Source organism: Drosophila takahashii, chromosome 2L (assembly GCF_030179915.1).
Source record: "Drosophila takahashii strain IR98-3 E-12201 chromosome 2L, DtakHiC1v2, whole genome shotgun sequence".
NCBI classification, from domain to species: Eukaryota; Metazoa; Arthropoda; class Insecta; order Diptera; family Drosophilidae; genus Drosophila; species Drosophila takahashii.
In genome coordinates, this window is record NC_091678.1 from 28,474,916 (window position 1) to 28,494,336 (window position 19,421).

The following is a 19,421-nucleotide window of genomic DNA, read 5'->3' on the forward strand; positions in this document are numbered from 1 at the left end:
AACCCGCGTTCGCACTTCCTTTAGCTGAGTGACGGGTATGAGATAGTCGGGACACCAACCCGACTATAGCGTTCTCTCTTGTTTCTTATGACTTCGGCAGGTTGGTAGAACCAAAGAGAATATAAACACTAAGGGCCGGTTTCTCGTGTCCCTGTCAAAGTCCCTGATAAGCTATCTGTTCGAAAAACTTAAGGACCAGATAGACTGTTCGTACACACAAAAAAATTTGCTTGGTAAAATTGACCAACAAAGATAGTTACGTAACTATTAAAATAGTTACGTGTATTTTGTTTTTGCTTTGGGTTTGTGTCTTTGCTAATTGTGTGTATTTTGTTGTTGTCAAATGACTATTTACTTAGTTGAATTGACAATTTTGCTGGTTGGGGCCTGTTTGACAATTATTACAGTTGATTTTACCAAGTTTTTTTTGTGTGTATTTATTGATATTTTAGTGATTTTTCCAAACATTTGGGTAATACAATTCCAGCTGTCATTCTATCGAGCCGAAAACCCTTAACAGGGACTCCGAGTCCCTGTCAAAGTTAGCTCTCACATTGATGCTCGAGAAAGCCAAAATGCCTTAGCAGGGACTTTATCTGTTCGAGAAATGTTAGCCGGCACTCGAGACCCGGAATGCGTTCCAAAAGATGCGTTCTGGATCGCATCTTTTGGATTGCTTTTGAATGCATTCCAAAAGATGCGTTCTGGATCATGCTTTAAAATGCGGCTTTCACGAGTGAAAAAATTTGTTCTACTCGATTTAAAAATACGTTTTTTTTTCAAATTTCATATTTCTTTCCTTAATTTTTAAAATTAAATTAAGCCTACTTCTTTCCCATCATCCTCGATATCGTTGTTCATCTCGTTGTCCTTGTCCGGTCCTTTATTTGCACTGGTCGTCGCCTTTCTTCGTGTAGTCTCTTTATACCCTTCCCTCTTCTGAGATTCTGCAAAATATAGAGTTTTAAAATTTTGTTAGACGAAATTGCCAAATTAACAGCAACAATCTTTAACACTTACCGTACAGAGCTTCGTTCAACGCAGCAAATGTGGAGAACCCTTCCTTTTGCCTACAATTGAAACCAAAACGCCACTTTTGTTACACAAAAACTAAAATTAAATTTAATACTTACAGTTGTTGATGTTGTTGTTCTTCTGTTGTCAAAAATCCGTCCATGAGGTCATGCAAAAAATAAAAACAATAATTGGTTAGTATAATGTTGTGAAAAATTCTTATTCGGCACACTGCAGGTACAGTGAACCCCACGCATAATCGGACATTCTATTATAAAACTGCTGTATTTAAACATTAAAATTTTATTTATTAATAACACATAAAATAATTTAAGCTTGCCACTGACAGCTCTTAATATTTTAACAAAAACAAAAAACCTCCATATTTAAAACACAACTCATAATTGATTTTAATTTATTTTTTACACGAATATGGAGTATGGAGTATAATATGGAATATGGAGGCTATTAATAGATAACACTAAAATTGAAAAAACCGCCAAAAAAATTGTGTTTCACTTTTTTTTTGTATGATTTTAGAGCAGTTTTATGATAGAAAAAAATGGGTGTCCGACTAAGCGTGGGGTTCACTGTATGTACAAACACTGTGCATAGGTAAAAACCTTAAACAACGCGATGCAGAGGCCGAATAAGAATTATTTCAAAAGCACTCTGTTTATTAAACACACAACCAATTATTTTTGTTTGGTTAAAAAAATTAAATACACTTTTATTTGGTTATGGCTATTTTACCTCGTTAAGAATTAGTATTATACCCGTTACTCGTAGAGTAAAAGGGTATATTGTATTCGTGCAAAAGTATGTAACAGCTAGAAGGAAGCGTTTCCGACCCCATAAAATAAATGTATTCTTGATCAGGGTCACTAGCCGAGTCGATCTAGCCATGTCCGTCTGTCTGTCTGTCTGTCCGTCCGTACGAACGCTGAGATCTCGGAAACTATAAAAGCTAGAAGATTGACATTTTGCATGCAGATTTATAAAAATTTTAATATTTCGGAAAAGTAAAAATGCAGTATTATTGTGTTTATTAATACCTATCGAAATGTAGAAAAAATGTTTAAAATCGGACCATTCGTAAAAAAGTTACGGCGGATCAAAGTTTTTATCTCCTTCTCCTTCGCACTCCCTTTAGCTGAGTAACGGGTATCTGATAGTCGGGGCACCCGACTATAGCGTTCTCTCTTGTTTTTGTTTGATTTTTAAATTTGTTTTGTAGTTTTTATACCCTTGCAGAGGGTATTATAACTTTAGTCAGATCAGCATGATAGCCATGTCCGTCTGTCCGTTTCTATGCGAACTAGTCTCTCAGTTTTAAAGCTATCGCGATGAAACTTTCACGAAAGTCTTCTTTCTATTGCAGGTATTACATATGTCGTAGTGAGCCGGATCGGACCACTATATCTTAAGGCTCTAATAGGAATATTCAAAGAAATATAAGAAAATTCATTGTAACTTTGTAGGAAGTAGGCGTTTTGATTTTTGACAACTTGAAAACAAAATTTAAATAGGCACGCTGAATCTGGAATCCCTGGAACTGCACTGAGTGAGCATTAAACTATAGGTATTTACTTTATCTGCAAGGGTATATAAGCTTCGGCTGGCCGAAGCTAGCTTCCTTTCTTGTTTTGTTTGTTTTTTATTATACCCGTAACTCGTAGAGTAAACGGGTATATTAGATTCGTGCAAAAGTATGTAACAGCTAGAAGGAAGCGTTTCCGACCCCATAAAGTATATATATTCTAGTCGATCTAGCCATGTCCGTCTGTCCGTCTGTATGAAAGCTGAGATCTCAGAAACTACAAAAGCTAGAAGGTTGAGATTTTCCACACATATTCTTTGGCTTCCTACGCAGCGCAAGTTTATTTCAGTCGAGCGCCACGCCCCCTCTAACGCCCACAATCGCCCACTAACGATTTTAAAATGTGTCCTGCGCCCACATCTTTAAACATTTCCGAGAAGTATAAATGCAATTTTTTTGTGTATATTTATATATATCGAAATGTAGAAGACATTTTCAAATCGGACCATCCATTAAAAAGTTATACGCATTCAAAATTGTCAATATATATCTATCTCCCTCGCACTCCCTTTAGCTGAGTTACGATTATTAGTCGGGACACCAACCCGAGTACAGCGTTTGCACTCCCTTTAGCTGAGTGACGGGTATTATATAGTTGGGACACCAACCCTACTATAGCGTTCTCTCTTGTTTTTTTTGTATTTTTGTTTGTTTTTTAAATTCATTTGCAGTTTTTTTTTGTTTGTTTTCAAATGTTGTTTTAAACGCTTATGGTACTTTATCATGATCAGCTAAAAAAGTTGAAGAAAACTGGTAAATACAAATAAAGTTCTAAAAGCAGAAGCACTTTGAGCAAATCTTTTTTTTTTTCTTGGACTTTGAAGACAATTTCACAATAGACAATTAAAAATACATGCTTATATCAATGAAAAAACGCGCTAATTTTACTTCAAAGTTTCTCAACGACGCACTATGGGTAAAAATCCCAATTTTGATGCATAAACCTATTTATTTTCATAATTTATTTTTATGAATGGACGATACTAATCGATTCTTGACATCTTCATTTGAAGAAAACCGCCTTCCAAAAATTTTTGGTGGCAAATCTGTAGTTTTGCCACTGCAACAAAGTTGCCTGATAAAGAGACCTAGCAGTGTCGAAAAATTAGAAGAATCAGAGAAAATTTAGCGTACTTTGCTTGTTAATTGTGTGGTGTGAAAGAAGACTTTCATAAATCTGAAAATGGAAATTCCTTGCAAAGGTATTTGTTAATGTAAATTAGCTTAAATGTTTGCTTTTATGTGTCTTGTTGTCCAACTGCGAACTGTCTTTATTGATTCGAGCTAGCGATTGTGTTTGTGGAGTATAACTTATTAATGGCACAGAGTTGCAAAGAAGTGAAAACGAGGAATTATCCACAAAAGTGCCCTTGTTGCCATATAATTAACCATTTTTGCTCCTTTTTGATAAACTTGCGTTTATCTAGCCACATATGTGTTCACCATGTAAAAAACTAATTACTTTTGGTTCCCCATGAAGTTACATCATAATTGAAAACAAGAAAGAACGCTTTAGTCTGGTTGGTGTCCCGACTATCTCATCTTCTTAGTGTGCGTTGCCCGTGTTAGATTCGTTGGTTGTGTTAGTGTATAATATCGCTTGCTCTGCTGCGAAATAGGCTCAAACTCGCATCTGACTGGCGCATCTTAATAAGGTCCTGTGGGCTAGGGGTGTAGTCACTCGACTGCGGATTGTGTCGGTCCGAGTTCAACTCCGACTGAACGCAGCATTTTTTTTTTAAATTTTTTTTTAACATTGTTCATTTAATATAAATATATAAAATTAAAAGAAAGAATAATTTATTTTGTTGTAAATTATTTGTTTCTAGGGATAGTGTTGTTGCTTAATCTGTAAAAAATACAATTATTATTATTTTCGGTCCCTGAATTGAATATAAATTCTATACTTTAATAGGAATTTTGGTAAATAAAATTATAAAAGTAAACTCGGATGCGTATTTCATTAACTTTTAATTCAAAAGTAATGAATTTAAGTAATAATTTCGCTCTTTCAGTGAACGGTCGTGTTTTTGTCTTGCGCTCCGAATTTTTGTTCTTTTTGTCCATAAACCATCGGGGTTTAATGCGAATTTTCTAACATTTAAATAGCTTTTTATGTCACTAACAACATCCGTTCGCTTCGCGAGTGCATAGTGATTGTTTTGTGTTTAAATTAACAAAATTAGTTTGCACGCCCAGTCTCTGTGCAGTGTTTGTTGTTATTGTTTTATCTTATTGCATTCTCCTTTTCTACCAAACGCTGTTTGGAGCGGTAAGAATCTATACGGTAGTTACCCGCTCTCCCGCACTCCCGCACTCCCGCATAAAACGTTGTTGTTGGCACAGCTTAAACTTACGCTCCCCCGCTTACTCACTCCCGCTCACTCTCTCCCGCTCTCTCTTACTCTCGTAGCTTTTTTCTCTTTGCACCGTGGTTCGGAATATAGCGATAACGGCTGTCTGTTGTTCGAAGAAATGCAAGTCGTTGATTTTGGCTGGACAACAGAGCATTCCGTGCCATTCGTGCGATAGTATATTTCATGCAAAATGTCTTGGCTATTCGGGCCTGGTTCGCGATGCAATCGACATGAGAAGTGGCTTGCGCTACTATTGTGAAGAATGTATCGCGTATGAAAACCAGGCAATCTCTACACACAAAAAAATTTGCTTGGTAAAATTGACCAACAAAGATAGTTACGTAACTATTTTAATAGTTACGTGTATTTTGTTTTTGCTTTGGGTTTGTGTCTTTGCTAATTGTGTATATTTTGTTGTTGTGAAATAACAATTTACTTAGTAGAATTGAGAATGAGAAACATAAAAGAAATACAAAAAGTTTTTCTATGGTGATTTTCTAATTCTACTTTTCTGTTTTCAAGAAAATTTTTTTTTTCAGAAAAATTCGTAAAATTTAGAAAAATTTACTGTAATTTTTATGGCGATTTTCTAGATTCTAGGAAGGGCTGAAGTACATTTTTTCTTAATTTAATGGCGAAATCGCCATTAATTTAAGAAAACTTTTGGAGAGCAAACTAGGAAAAAACACCATTGATTTAAGAAAAAAAATCATTTTTCTAAATTTTAGAAAGGTTTTTCATAAAATTCGGTTTTTATGGTCTTTTTTCCTAGATTCAAGAAAACAATTTCTAAAATTCAGAAAATTTTCTAAAATTAAGAAAAAATTTCATTTTATGGCAAATTTCTAAAATTTAGGAAAAAAAATTTTTGAGTGTAGGGAAGTATCATCACTTAAGATCGGTGTTCCCTGTGCTCATTTTGCAACGATGTGCTCACCCAATTTTTGTCCTGCAGGCATATTTGTTAAAGAGTACGAAGCTAGAAAAAAGAAAATTCGTTCAAAGGAAGTTGGAAATCCCTTTAAAGAGCCATCCACATCTTCATCTGTATCTGTCTCAAAAAACTAGATTCTTTCCTTCTGCTTTCCTATCAGAATACCAGAGGTTTACAAAGTAAGTTGACCAAATTGTATACTGATAGTTTTTCCTTGTCTTCCCATGTTATTGTGTTCACAGAAACTTGGTTAAAACCGGAAATTCTTAGTTCCGAAGTTTTTCCAAGTAAGTTCACAACGTACAGGCTTGATCGTCCCTCCCGACGTGGAGGTGGAGTTTTAATTGCAGTTGACTCAGAATTAACGTCTGAAGAAATAACGTCCGACAAAATAATGGACATTGAATTTCTGTGTATAAAACTATCCCTTTAGGGTATTTCTACACCCAAAAAAAAAACCGAAAGTTTACATTTAATGAGCGTTGTATTAAAAGTATACTACAGCTAGCATCAAACTGTCAGTATTAATTTAAAACTAAATAATGTAAGGAGCAGACTCAATAGTGTTAAGTTAAGACTAAATAGTGTTAAGTTTATGTCCTGAGTTTAATTTCTATACCGAAGTTTTCGGTTTTCGTTCCTGGTGTGAAGCCAGGATGCTCTGGTTTGGAACCTGGACATTTCGAACAGAAAGTGTTACCGCTTTTTAATGTAATTTGACGCGTTAGTATTTTAATGATTTGACATTAGTGTATTTTGTAAACGACGCTGCGGTCTGTTTAAGGTTTGTTTGTGAAAATTACTTGTGAAAATTTGAATATTTGCTTATTTTGGGCTTATTTGAAATGTAACTACATTTAAATTGTGTCTTAGTGCATAACTAATGAGTAAACTCTTTTATTTTTCCTGAAACCACCTTGAATTGCGCTCCAGATGCCGGGAAACTAAGGATCTTGCAATTGGCTTGCATTTTTTCTGACCGCGGCCAGCGCAATGTTAACTTCAATATCAGCGTCCTCGACCAAGCTTTGGTATTCATCTGGACGGCCTTCACTCTGGAGATGATCAGCGACATAAGCGGTAAAACGGCTGCATTTGCCCAAATATGCATACATACGTACATATTTTGTACATGTATTGTATCACTATGGACGGCAGTCCATGTAGTGACGAAGCGCACCAGGAGAGTGTGCGAAGGCGACTACTATATATACACGAAGAAATGAAAATCTACTGTGATGGTCCGATCATAATGAATGATACACCTATCGAAAGGTATTACGAAAACTAACAGGATTGCATACCAAGACTCTAAGAAAATCAATTGGCTTGGGAGAGAGAGCGGTGAAAGTGAAAAAATGAAAATTTCGAAATTTGGAGCTGTTGGGGCCGGTGGGGATAAATGCCCCCTCGCAATGTTTTATTTGTATTCCTTTTAAAAATACCCGTCGAATGAGGGGTCATTTGTCAAAATCCGACGCTCCGTTCAAAAGTTATAGCCAAAATAAGATTTTCTTCATCTTCCCAAAATGAAAATTTAATTCTGTTTGTCAGTTTGTCAGTTTGTCAGTTTGTCCAAAACATGTTTTTAAGTTTTGAAAATTTGATATGACGTTCATCACATCGATATAAAAAACTATTCCTCTACCACTTTTGGAAAAACTCGCTAGTTTAGCGGGAAAACAGCTATAAATAGCTAAAATTCGGAAAGCCGTAACTTCTATACTACTAAAGCTACAGACTTGTGCTGCATCTCGTTTGAAAGGTATTTTGAAATGCTATAAACGCCTTCTATATGCAATTTGTGTAAATGTAATAGTTAAAAAAATATGAACAAAAGACAATTTTTTAAAACTTTTTTTTTAGCTTTTTTTTATTTTTCTCAAAAACGGCTCTAACGATTTTCTTTAAAACCTTAAACTGTATAGCCCTTGAGATTCCTTAAATTTTGGTATATAACAGATTACTGTAAAAAGTCACGTTTAAAAGTTATTTTTATACGAAAATAGCCACTGTTGCCAGCTCGAACAATTAACGCTCCCTGTGTATTGAATTTTGTGTGAGGGTATCCGAACTGTATTTTAGGGTCATGGAATCAGTAAATTTGCACCTAAGAGTTCCATATAGGAATCTTTTGTTCTACGACTTTTGGAAAAAGCCGCTACTTTAGCGGGAAAAAAGCTAAAAATGGCTAAATTTCGTTAGTTTGTAAATTCTACACTACTAAAGGTACAGACATGTGCCATACCTCGTTTAAAAGGTATTTTGAAATACTTTTTAACTTAATTTGTTTAAATACAATGGCTTACAAATTATGATTGACCAATTTAAATTTAAATGTAGGTATATATTAGCTCCTATGAGAGCAAATGTAAACAAACAAAAACTTCTGATATCAAATAAAAACACCTCTTAACGAGGTAAAAAACTAGTGACGATCGCACCTTCAACATACAAAAGTTCTGATATCAACATTTGTGACGAAAAATTATTACACTCGTCATTAAATAGACTTTCTAATATTTTTTCATTCGGCACGCTGCGATAGAAAATGCCTGTGAAGGGAAAAAGGCTTGAATAGTTTGCTCAGTACACTGAGTGAGTATAAACTGTATACTCGTTAGTTTAAACTTGACAACTTCGAAAGTTTCATTTTTATACTTTCGAAGTCCATTAGCTTAATACTCAGAGTATCGAGAAATTATTGACACTCAATAGTTTACTTTTAATGTAGAAATAGTTTAGTTTCTATGATCATTTTTTTTTGGGTGTATATACATAACATGTTCTTATATTCCGCCGTCATCTGAATTCCCAATATATGCTAATCATCTGTCCGCTATCCAGTTTATTTCAAGTAAACTATCAGATAGGGATCAGTTAGTAGTTTTATGTGACTTTAATATACCTAGAGCCACATGGTCCACCATCGAAACCTCGAATATATTGTTACCTTCAACGCAGCATGATTTTCTTGATGGTTTGCTTGATATTTCATTGTCTCAAGTAAACCATGTTCTAAATTCGTTAGGACGATTACTGGATCTATGCTTTGTTTCAAGTCCAGATTGTGTCTGCATAGTTAAAACCTCTGCAATTACTTTACCAAAAGACCCATATCACCCAACGCTAGAGCTGACTGTTGACACGGGTACAAAATTAATTGAAATATGTGAAAAGTCAGCTAAACGCATCCCCTGCTTTCGCAGAGCAAACTTTGCACTTAATAGCCTTATCGCTTGCTCGGATTGGTCAAATCTGTACTTATGTACTAATATGACTGAAGCTGTTAATATATTTTATAATGTATTTAACGCAGTTTTTGATACATGCGTACCTACGTATTATCCTAAAATTTCTAGCCAACCTCCGTGGTTTAGTAAAGAGTTGTCACGACTTAAAAATGTGAAGTCTAGACTCTACAAAAAGTTTAGAGCTTCCGAATCACAATCTGCCTTTTCCCGATACTTAAGTGCTCGGTCGGATTTTACCGTGCTTAACGCTCAGTGCTACAAAAACTATTTAGCTCGTTGTAAGACGCAGTTTACACTGGATCCAAAACAGTTTTATAATTATGTTAACACAAAGCGTAAATCTTCAAGTTACCCATCAACCCTTAAATTCGAAAACTGATCAGGCCATAGCCGATCTTTTTGCACACTTTTTCCAAACCACCTATTCAACAACAAGTCCGTCAGATCAGTCTTACCCATATGACATTCCTAAATCAAACTTTATTTTTTGTCCAGTTATAAGTTAAAGCTCACTTCTTTTAGATTTGCAAAGGGTCAAACCAGTCTACTCTCCGGGTCCTGACGGAGTCCCTGGATGTGTGCTCAAGTATTGCGCTGAGACTTTGTGTAGACCATTGCATAAACTTTTTACTTTGTCTTTAGAAACGTCAGATTTCCCGCATAGATGGAAGGAATCGTTTGTTATCCCTCTTCATAAAAAGGGGAGCAAATTGAACGCATGTAATTACAGAGGTATTTCAAAGCTATCAGCTATTCCGAAGCTCTTCGAGAACATTATTACTCCCCACTTGCAACACAGTTGTAGGTCTCTTATCTCCTCTTGTCAGCACGGATTTATAAAACGTAATTTAACGACAACCAACCTTTTGGAGTTTACTTCATTTGTGTTAAATGGTTTTAGAACAAATTGTCAGACTGATGTGGCTTACACTGATTTCAGTAAGGCGTTTGACTCTGTAAACCATTCGATTTTAGTTCGGAAATTGGACCTTTTGGGGTTTCCTGATGATCGTCTTAGGTAGATTTTAAGTTATTTGAATGGCAGGACTCAAAGGGTCATTTTTAAAAACTCTTTATCATCCCTAATCCGAGTTACGTCCGGTGTACCACAAGGAAGTCATCTTGGTCCGCTCCTGTTTACATTATTTATAAATGACTTTCCTCTAGTCCTAACGAGCCTGCAATTTAATGATCCCGCACAAAGTTTAGCTTTACAATCTGATCTCAATGCATTTCAAACATGGTGCTTGAATAATGATTTAAATTTAAATGGTTCTAAGTGTAAACTAATGACCTTTTTTCGTGTCAGCCCTCACTATTCAACTTATACTTTGAGCGGTTGTGTGATGGATAGAATAACGCATGCTGACGACCTTGGGTCTATGTGGATCCCAAACTTAAATTTTCTGATCACATTACTATCATGGTAAATAAAGCCAGGGGCGTGCTTGCATTTATCAAGAGGTGGTCGGAGGAATTCGATGATCCTTATGTCACAAAGACCTTGTTTATTTCATTAGTCCGACCAATTCTTGAGTACTGCGCTCCAGTTTGGAGTCCCCAATATGGGGTGCATATAGACCGGATTGAGTCTGTGCAAAAAAACTTTTTAGTATTTGCCTTACGGGGACTTAACTGGGATACAAACCTAATACTGCCATCCTATTCTAGTAGACTACTTCTAATTAACTTGCCATCATTAGTTAATCGAAGAACTATGCTTGGTATTACGTTTATTAGGAATCTTATTCATGGTGATGTGGAGAGTCCCGAGTTACTGGGTCGCCTGCATTTTAATGTGCCAAATAGATTCACAAGAAACTATATTCCTCTAGTTTTAAATCATTGTATCTCTAATTATGCAATGCATGAACCTTTTAGAGTACTCTGCAATGACTATAATAGACTATATCACCTAATATCTACTACCGACTCACTGCCTATCTTTAATGCAATAATACTATCCTACTTAGCAAATAATTAGTTTTACTTTATGTATCTTGACTATTCGTATTTTGACCTGCATGTATTTTTAATTGTCTATTGTGAAATTGTCTTCTTTGTCCGCGATTTCGTTTACTCGCCCAAAGCGGTGTAGGGCCCCGCGCGTAACAAGCATTGCTTGGTGTCGTAAGGGCCACTTGAGGTGTCCCGACTAATAATCGTAACTCAGCTAAAGGGAGTGCGAGGGAGATAGATATATATTGACAATTTTGAATGCGTATAACTTTTTAATGGATGGTCCGATTTGAAAATGTCTTCTACATTTCGATATATATAAATATACACAAAAAAATTGCATTTATACTTCTCGGAAATGTTTAAAGATGTGGGCGCAGGACACATTTTAAAATCGTTAGTGGGCGATTGTGGGCGTTAGAGGGGGCGTGGCGCTCGACTGAAATAAACTTGCGCTGCGTAGGAAGCCAAAGAATATGTGTGGAAAATCTCAACCTTCTAGCTTTTGTAGTTTCTGAGATCTCAGCTTTCATACAGACGGACAGACGGACATGGCTAGATCGACTAGAATATATATACTTTATGGGGTCGGAAACGCTTCCTTCTAGCTGTTACATACTTTTGCACGAATCTAATATACCCGTTTACTCTACGAGTTACGGGTATAATAAAAAACAAACAAAACAAGAAAGGAAGCTAGCTTCGGCCAGCCGAAGCTTATATACCCTTGCAGATAAAGTAAATACCTATAGTTTAATGCTCACTCAGTGCAGTTCCAGGGATTCCAGATTCAGCGTGCCTATTTAAATTTTGTTTTCAAGTTGTCAAAAATCAAAACGCCTACTTCCTACAAAGTTACAATGAATTTTCTTATATTTCTTTGAATATTCCTATTAGAGCCTTAAGATATAGTGGTCCGATCCGGCTCACTCCGACATATGTAATACCTGCAATAGAAAGAAGACTTTCGGGAAAGTTTCATCGCGATAGCTTTAAAACTGAGAGACTAGTTCGCATAGAAACGGACAGACGGACATGGCTATCATGCTGATCTGACTAAAGTTATAATACCCTCTGCAAGGGTATAAAAACAACAAAACAAATTTAAAAATCAAACAAAAACAAGAGAGAACGCTATAGTCGGGTGCCCCGACTATCAGATACTCGTTACTCAGCTAAAGGGAGTGCGGAGGAGAAGGAGATAAAAACTTTGATCCGCCGTAACTTTTTAACGAAAGAAAAACAAACTTGCGCTGCGTAGGAACTCCTAGAATCTGGATGCAAAATGTCAATCTTCTAGCTTTTATAGTTTCCGAGATCTCAGCGTTCCTACGAACGGACAGACAGACAGACAGACGGACAGACGGACATGGCTAGATCGACTCGGCTAGTGACCCTGATCAAGAATATATATATTTTATGGGGTCGGAAACGCTTCCTTCTAGCTGTTACATACTTTTGCACAGGGACCGTAATGATTATAAGTTTTATCCAAAAACTCAATCTTTAATGATTATTTTTTGAGTTTTTTTATTAATCCAAAAATAATTGTTATTTTTTGAGTTTTTTGTAAAACTCTAAAATTAATGATTGTTTTTTGAGTTTTATTTCAACTCTAAAAATAATGATTATTTTTTGAGTTTTATTTTTCGCTTGACAAATAACGCTTACTTTTTGATTTTTATTTTCTGATTGAAAAATAAAACTTATTCCTTGAGTTTTATTTTTTGATCAGAAAATAAAACTCGAAGTCCAATTTCTTTGAATTTAAGAGGTTTGGCTTTAAAAGCGGTTAGCAAATGTACTAAGTAGACCATGGTCAACACATTAAGGGCACTTTTAATTTTATACAATAACCGGAAACCGCCAAAAACCAAGAAAAATTTCTCTGCCTAAAACTTACATATAATGAAGCCAAATCAGGTGTTATGTGTTCGAAAAGCAGAAAGGTTGCCCACTTTAAGAATGACTGACCCAGGGTGGTAAGATTATAGACATTATCTACTTTTGAAAATATAATTAATAACACTATGCAGCATCAAAAATTTACCTCGATGGATGCTATATTTTTGGATTCGTTACGAATTCCCAAGTTAGACTGCGTTTTCCAAAAAGTTCCCCGACACAAGGATTCTTAGCAAAACGACCTCAAAGTTCGAAAAATGCTGAAATTGGCCAACTTTCCAGAGCTCTCAGAGGCAAACGGATTCATTGTTTGATTCGATGTTAAAGTTTTTTAAAAGATACGCTCTTTATCTTTAAAACCCCATACTTAGAATAATTTTAGGATTTTTTTTAAGGCAGAAATAAATTCCAGAAAACATAGTCAAAAAACTTAAAAACATACATCTGCGGTCAAAATAGTAGTAGTGTTGCCGCCCTGTGTATTTAAAAGTCTGTTGTTGTAATTGATATTTTCCTGGTAATATTGTATTGATTATAATTTTACTATTAGACTAATTGGATAAAAATAGTTACAACATCAAACTTTTAAAAACACAGGGCGGCAACACTACTACTATTTTGACCGCAGCTGTATGTTTTTAAGTTTTTTGACTATGTTTTCTGGAATTTAATTCTGCCTTAAAAAAAATCCTAAAATTATTCTAAGTAAGGGGTTTGAAAGATAAAAAGTGTATCTTTTAAAAAACTTTAACATCGAATCAAACAATGCATTCGTTTGCCTCTGAGAGCTCTGGAAAATTGGCCAATTTCAGCATTTTTCGAACTTTGAGGTCCTTTTGCTAAGAATCCTTGCGTTTAACAGTTTAACTTGGGAATTCGTAACGAATCCAAAAATATAGCATCCGTCGCGGTAAATTTAAAAAACAGTAAAAATGCTGCACAGTGTATAAACAGTTTTTATTTTATACATTTAATTTTACAAAAAGCAATTTTTCTAAGGAGTCGCTCGAAAGGTTTGTTCTCATTTCTGTTAGTACTAATTTAAGCGCAGAAAAGGACCTTTCTACACTTACTTGCGTTGCTGGAACGCAGTGAACAACCATAGCCAGCAGATACAAGTTTAAGTAAACGAATTTTTTTCCTCCCAATACACCTAAATCGATCGGTTTGGGGTTATAATTATCGATTTCACTGCAAGCTATTTTCAGGTCAGCATCCATTTCATCATCCGAGTTTATATCTTTCGGGTCAACTTCAATGGAATTGAGGAACTCGTTCAATAGGGTTTCGGAATTTGAGGAACTCGTCGACGATGTTGATGGTTCCTCTCTCGGAACATTTTCATCATTATCCTATTTAAGAATTTATTTGTTTATTCAATATGCGGAAATATATTTATTGACTTACGTTGCGGTGAACCCTTTTAATTTGGGAAAATAGCTTTTTTAAGCTGGTCCGTGCTGTGATAACACCTGATTTGGCTACATTATATGTAAGTTTAAGGCAGAGTATTTTTTCTTGGTTTTTGGCGGTTTCAGGTTATTGTATAAAATTAAAAGTGCCCTTAATGTGTTGGCCGTGGTCTACTTAGTACATTTGCTAACCGCTTTTAAAGCCAAACCTCTTAAATTCAAAGAAATTGGACTTCGAGTTTTATTTTCTGATCAAAAAATAAAACTCAAGGAATAAGTTTTATTTTTCAATCAGAAAATAAAAATCAAAAAGTAAGCGTTATTTGTCAAGCGGAAAATAAAACTCAAAAAATAATCATTATTTCTAGAGCTGAAATAAAACTCAAAAAAAATCATTACTTTTAGAGTTTTATAAAAAACTCAAAAAATAACGATTACCCTTCGAGTTTTAAATAAAAATTAGAAAAATAAAAATTAAACCGGATATTGAAACTATGGTGCTTAAAAAGTGTACTGGTATAGTTCTTTTTTTTCTAGGATTATTCTTTGACCATGATTTTTTTGTTAAAAAAAAAATTAATAATGATTATTTACGGTTCCTGCTTTTGCACGAATACAATATACCCTTTTACTCTACGAGTAACGGGTATAATAATAATTCTTAACGAGGTAAAATAGCCATAACCAAATAAAAGTGTATTTAATTTTTTTAACCAAACAAAAATAATTGGTTGTGTGTTTAATAAACAGAGTGCTTTTGAAATAATTCTTATTCGGCCTGTGCATCGCGTTGTTTAAGGTTTTTACCTATGCACAGTGTTTGTACATACAGTGAACCCCACGCATATTCGGACACCCATTTTTTTTCTATCATAAAACTGCTCTAAAATCATACAAAAAAAAAGTGAAACACAATTTTTTTTGGCGGTTTTTTCAATTTTAGTGTTATCTATTAATAGCCTCCATATTCAAAATACACGTGTAAAAAATCAATTAAAATCAATTATGAGTTGTGTTTTAAATATGGAGGTTTTTTGTTTTTGTTAAAATATTAAGAGCTGTCAGTGGCAAGCTTAAATTATTTTATGTGTTATTAATCAAATAAAAACACCTCTTAACGAGGTAAAAAACTAGTGACGACCGCACCTTCAACATAGAAAAGTTCTGATATCAACATTTGTGACGAAAAATTATTACACTCGTCATTAAATAGACTTTCTAATATTTTCTCATTCGGCCCGCCCTAGCAAACTATTCCAGCCTTTTTCCCTTTACAGGCATTTTGTATTGCAGCGTGACGAATGAGAAAAGATTAGAAAGTCTATTTAATGACGAGTGTAATAATTTTTCGTCACAAATGTTGATATCAGAACTTTTCTATGTTGAAGGTGCGGTCGTCACTAGTTTTTTACCTCGTTAAGAGGTGTTTTTATTTGATATCAGAAGTTTTTGTTTGTTTACATTTGCTCTCATAGGAGCTAATATATACATTTAAATTTAAATTGGTCAATCATAATTTTTAAACTATTGTATTTTAACAAATTAAGTTAAAAAGGCGTTGAAGTATTTCAAAATACCTTTTAAACGAGGTATAGCACATGTCTGTACCTTTAGTAGTGTAGAACTTACAAACTAACGAAATTTAGCTATTTTTAGCTTTTTCCCGCTAAAGTAGCGGCTTTTTCCAAAAGTCGTAGAACAAAAGATTCCTATATGGAACTCTTAAGTGCAAATTTACTGATTCCATGACCCTAAAATACAGTTCGGATACCCTCCCACAAAATTCAATACTCAGGGACAGTGCTGCCATCACTCAGCTTGAAAAACAGGACAGATAAGCCAAAAAAAACAGGGAAAAAAAGGACAAAAAATTTTAAAAAAGGACAAAAAAAGGGACAAAAGTAAATGCGCCTCAATTTTTCTGTTTTACCAATGTGTTAAATAATTACTTAATTTAAATGGATTTTATATTAAACTCAATTATGTAATGACCTACTGCGCCCGACTCACATCCTTCTTTGTTTGAACATTTTACCATGGTAAATTTTTGTGCGTATACGTAATAATCTAAAATTATTAAAATAATAAGAGCATTTCAAGTAACTATATTGGTAATACAAAAAAATTCAATATCTGCCTCAAACCCGAATAAGAGACGTTAAAATCTGAAATTTTTTTCTGACAAAAAAACAGAGAGTAAAAGTTGAGAAAGTTTTAAAGTGTTTTCCTCTTTTTTTTGCTACAGAAAAAATCGTACTATAAAGAAAATCCATCGACTGCATTACGTCTCTTTGATAATTTGTAAAAATAATTATTTTTTAAGTGCCGAACTGTAAGATTGATGGTTAAAAAGGCGTTTTAGCATATAAAAACAGGTTTACACACTTTCGACTGGCAAAAATAACACTCAAAACCTTATTTTTGAAAAAAGGACAGATTTCCGGATAGGGGATGTTTGAAATTTTTTCCGGATAAACCCGTTAAAAAAAGGACAGATCTGTCCGGAAAAAGGACAAAATGGCAGCACTGCTCAGGGAGCTTTAATTGTTCGAGCTGGCAAAAGTGGCTATTTTCGTATAAAAATAACTTTTAAACGTGACTTTTTACAGTAATGTGTTATATACCAAAATTTAAGGAATCTCAAGGGCTATACAGTTTAAGGTTTTAAAGAAAATCGTTAGAGCCGTTTTTGAGAAAAATAAAAAAAAGCTAAAAAAAAAGTTTTAAAAAATTGTCTTTTGTTCATATTTTTTTAATTATTACATTTACACAAATTGCATATAGAAGGCGTTTATAGCATTTAAAAATACATTTCAAACGAGATGCAGCACAAGTCTGTAGCTTTAGTAGTATATAAGTTACGGATTTCCGAATTTTAGCTATTTTTAGCTGTTTTCCCGCTAAACTAGCGAGTTTTTCCAAAAGTGGTAAAACAAAAGTTTTTCATATCGATGTGATGAACGTCATATCAAATTTTCAAAACTTAAAAAACATGTTTTGGACAAACTGACAAACTGACAAACTGACAAACAGAATTAAATTTTCATTTTGGGAAGACGAAGGAAATCTTATTTTGGCTATAACTTTTGAACGGAGCGTCGGATTTTGACAAATGACCCCTCATTCGACGGGTATTTTCAAAAGGAATACAACTAAAACATTTCGAGGGGGCTTTTATCCCCACCGGCCCCAGCAGCTCCAAATTTCGAAATTTTCACTTTTTCACTTTCACCGCTCTCTCTCCCAAGGCAATTAATTTTCTTAGAGGGTTGGTATGCAATCCTGTTAGTTTTCGCAATACCTTTCGATAGGTATATCATTCATTATGATCGGACCATCACAGTAGATTTTCATTTCTTCGTGTATATATAGTAGTCGCCTTCGCACACCCTCCTGGTGCGCTTCGTCACTACATGGACTGCCGTCCATAGTGATAAATAAAATTTTAATGTTTAAATACAGCAGTTTTATGATAGAATGTCCGATTATGCGTGGGGTTCACTGTACCTGCAGTGTGCCGAATAAGAATTTTTCACAACATTATACTAACTAATTATTGTTTTTATTTTTTGCATGACCTCATAGACGGATTTTTGACAACAGAAGAACAACAATATCAACAACTGTAAGTATTAAATTTAATTTAAGTTTTTGTGTAACAAAAGTGGCGTTTTGGTTTCAATTGTAGGCAAAAGGAAGGGTTCTCCACATTTGCTGCGTTGAACGAAGCTCTGTACGGTAAGTGTTAAAGATTGTTGCTGTTAATTTGGCAATTTCGTCTAACAAAATTTTAAAACTCTATATTTTGCAGAATCTCAGAAGAGGGAAGGGTATAAAGAGACTACACGAAGAAAGGCGACGACCAGTGCAAATAAAGGACCGGACCAGGACAACGAGCTGAACAACGATATCGAGGATGATGGGAAAGAAGTAGGCTTAATTTAATTTTAAAAATTAAGAAAAGAAATATGAAATTTGAAAAAAAACGTATTTTTAAATCGAGTAGAACAAATTTTTTCAATCGTGAAAGTCGCATTTTAAAGCATGATCCAGAACGCATCTTTTGAAATGCATTCAAAAGCAATCCAAAAGATGCGATCCAGAACACATCTTTTGGAACGCATTCCGGGTCTCGAGTGCCGGCTAACATTTCTCGAACAGATAAAGTCCCTGCTAAGGCATTTTGGCTTTCTCGAGCATCAATGTGAGAGCTAACTTTGACAGGGACTCGGAGTCCCTGTTAAGCGTTTTCGACTCGATGAAACGAAAGCTGATTTTCCAAAGCCAACTAAGAAGAAGAATCGAAATCAGAGCTGACTTTTCCTTTGAATTATACCCAAACAGCTGATGAAATAATCGAAGCCCGCCATTTTTTGCGCTTTACAGCACAATTCTGTGCGTTAACAGCACTCTGTAATTGTTTCTCGTTCAGATAAATTAAATCAGTCGAGAAAGCAGATTTGCATTTACGAACAGTCTATCTGGTCTTTAAGTTTTTCGGACAGATAGCTATCAGGGACTTTGACAGGGACTCGAGAAAGCGGCCCTTAGATTGCTTAAAAACTCAAATTTAAAGCAATTTAAAACTAAAAGCAAAAAGTCCAAATACACACATAAAAAAAAAACTTGGTAAAATCAACTGTAATAATTGTCAAACAGGCCCCAACCAGCAAAATTGTCAATTCTACTAAGTAAATAGTCATTTGACAACAACAAAATACACACAATTAGCAAAGACACAAACCCAAAGCAAAAACAAAATACACGTAACTATTTTATTAGTAACGTAACTATCTTTGTTGGTCAATTTTACCAAGCAAAATTTTTTGTGTGCAACAGCCCGATTATTGCATTTCGAACAGCTGATTTAAGAGCTTCTACCTTAACAGAGGCGACCTCTATCGGATTTCTGTAAACGTAACATTGTTAAATGGTCTTCTGTTAACACATCCTCAAACCACATTTTTGGTTTTAACGACTTTTAAA

The 19,421-nt window shown here is 34.7% G+C and overlaps 1 protein-coding gene across 2 annotated transcripts in view; it reads left to right on the plus strand.

Moving 5' to 3' along the window:
• The window catches only part of LOC138912040 (uncharacterized), a 189,583-nt gene that overhangs the window by 167,429 nt on the left and 2,733 nt on the right, over positions 1-19,421 (plus strand). Inside the window, exons 1-3 of one of the 2 annotated variants that reach the window (XR_011417679.1) lie at positions 18,028-18,060; positions 18,124-18,173; positions 18,247-18,365. The exons of the other annotated variant lie outside the window; for it this stretch is intronic. The gene's annotated coding sequence lies outside the window, so the exon portion shown is untranslated. Of the gene's footprint in view, positions 1-18,027; positions 18,061-18,123; positions 18,174-18,246; positions 18,366-19,421 lie in introns of those variants that run through there. 2 annotated transcript variants of the gene reach the window in all.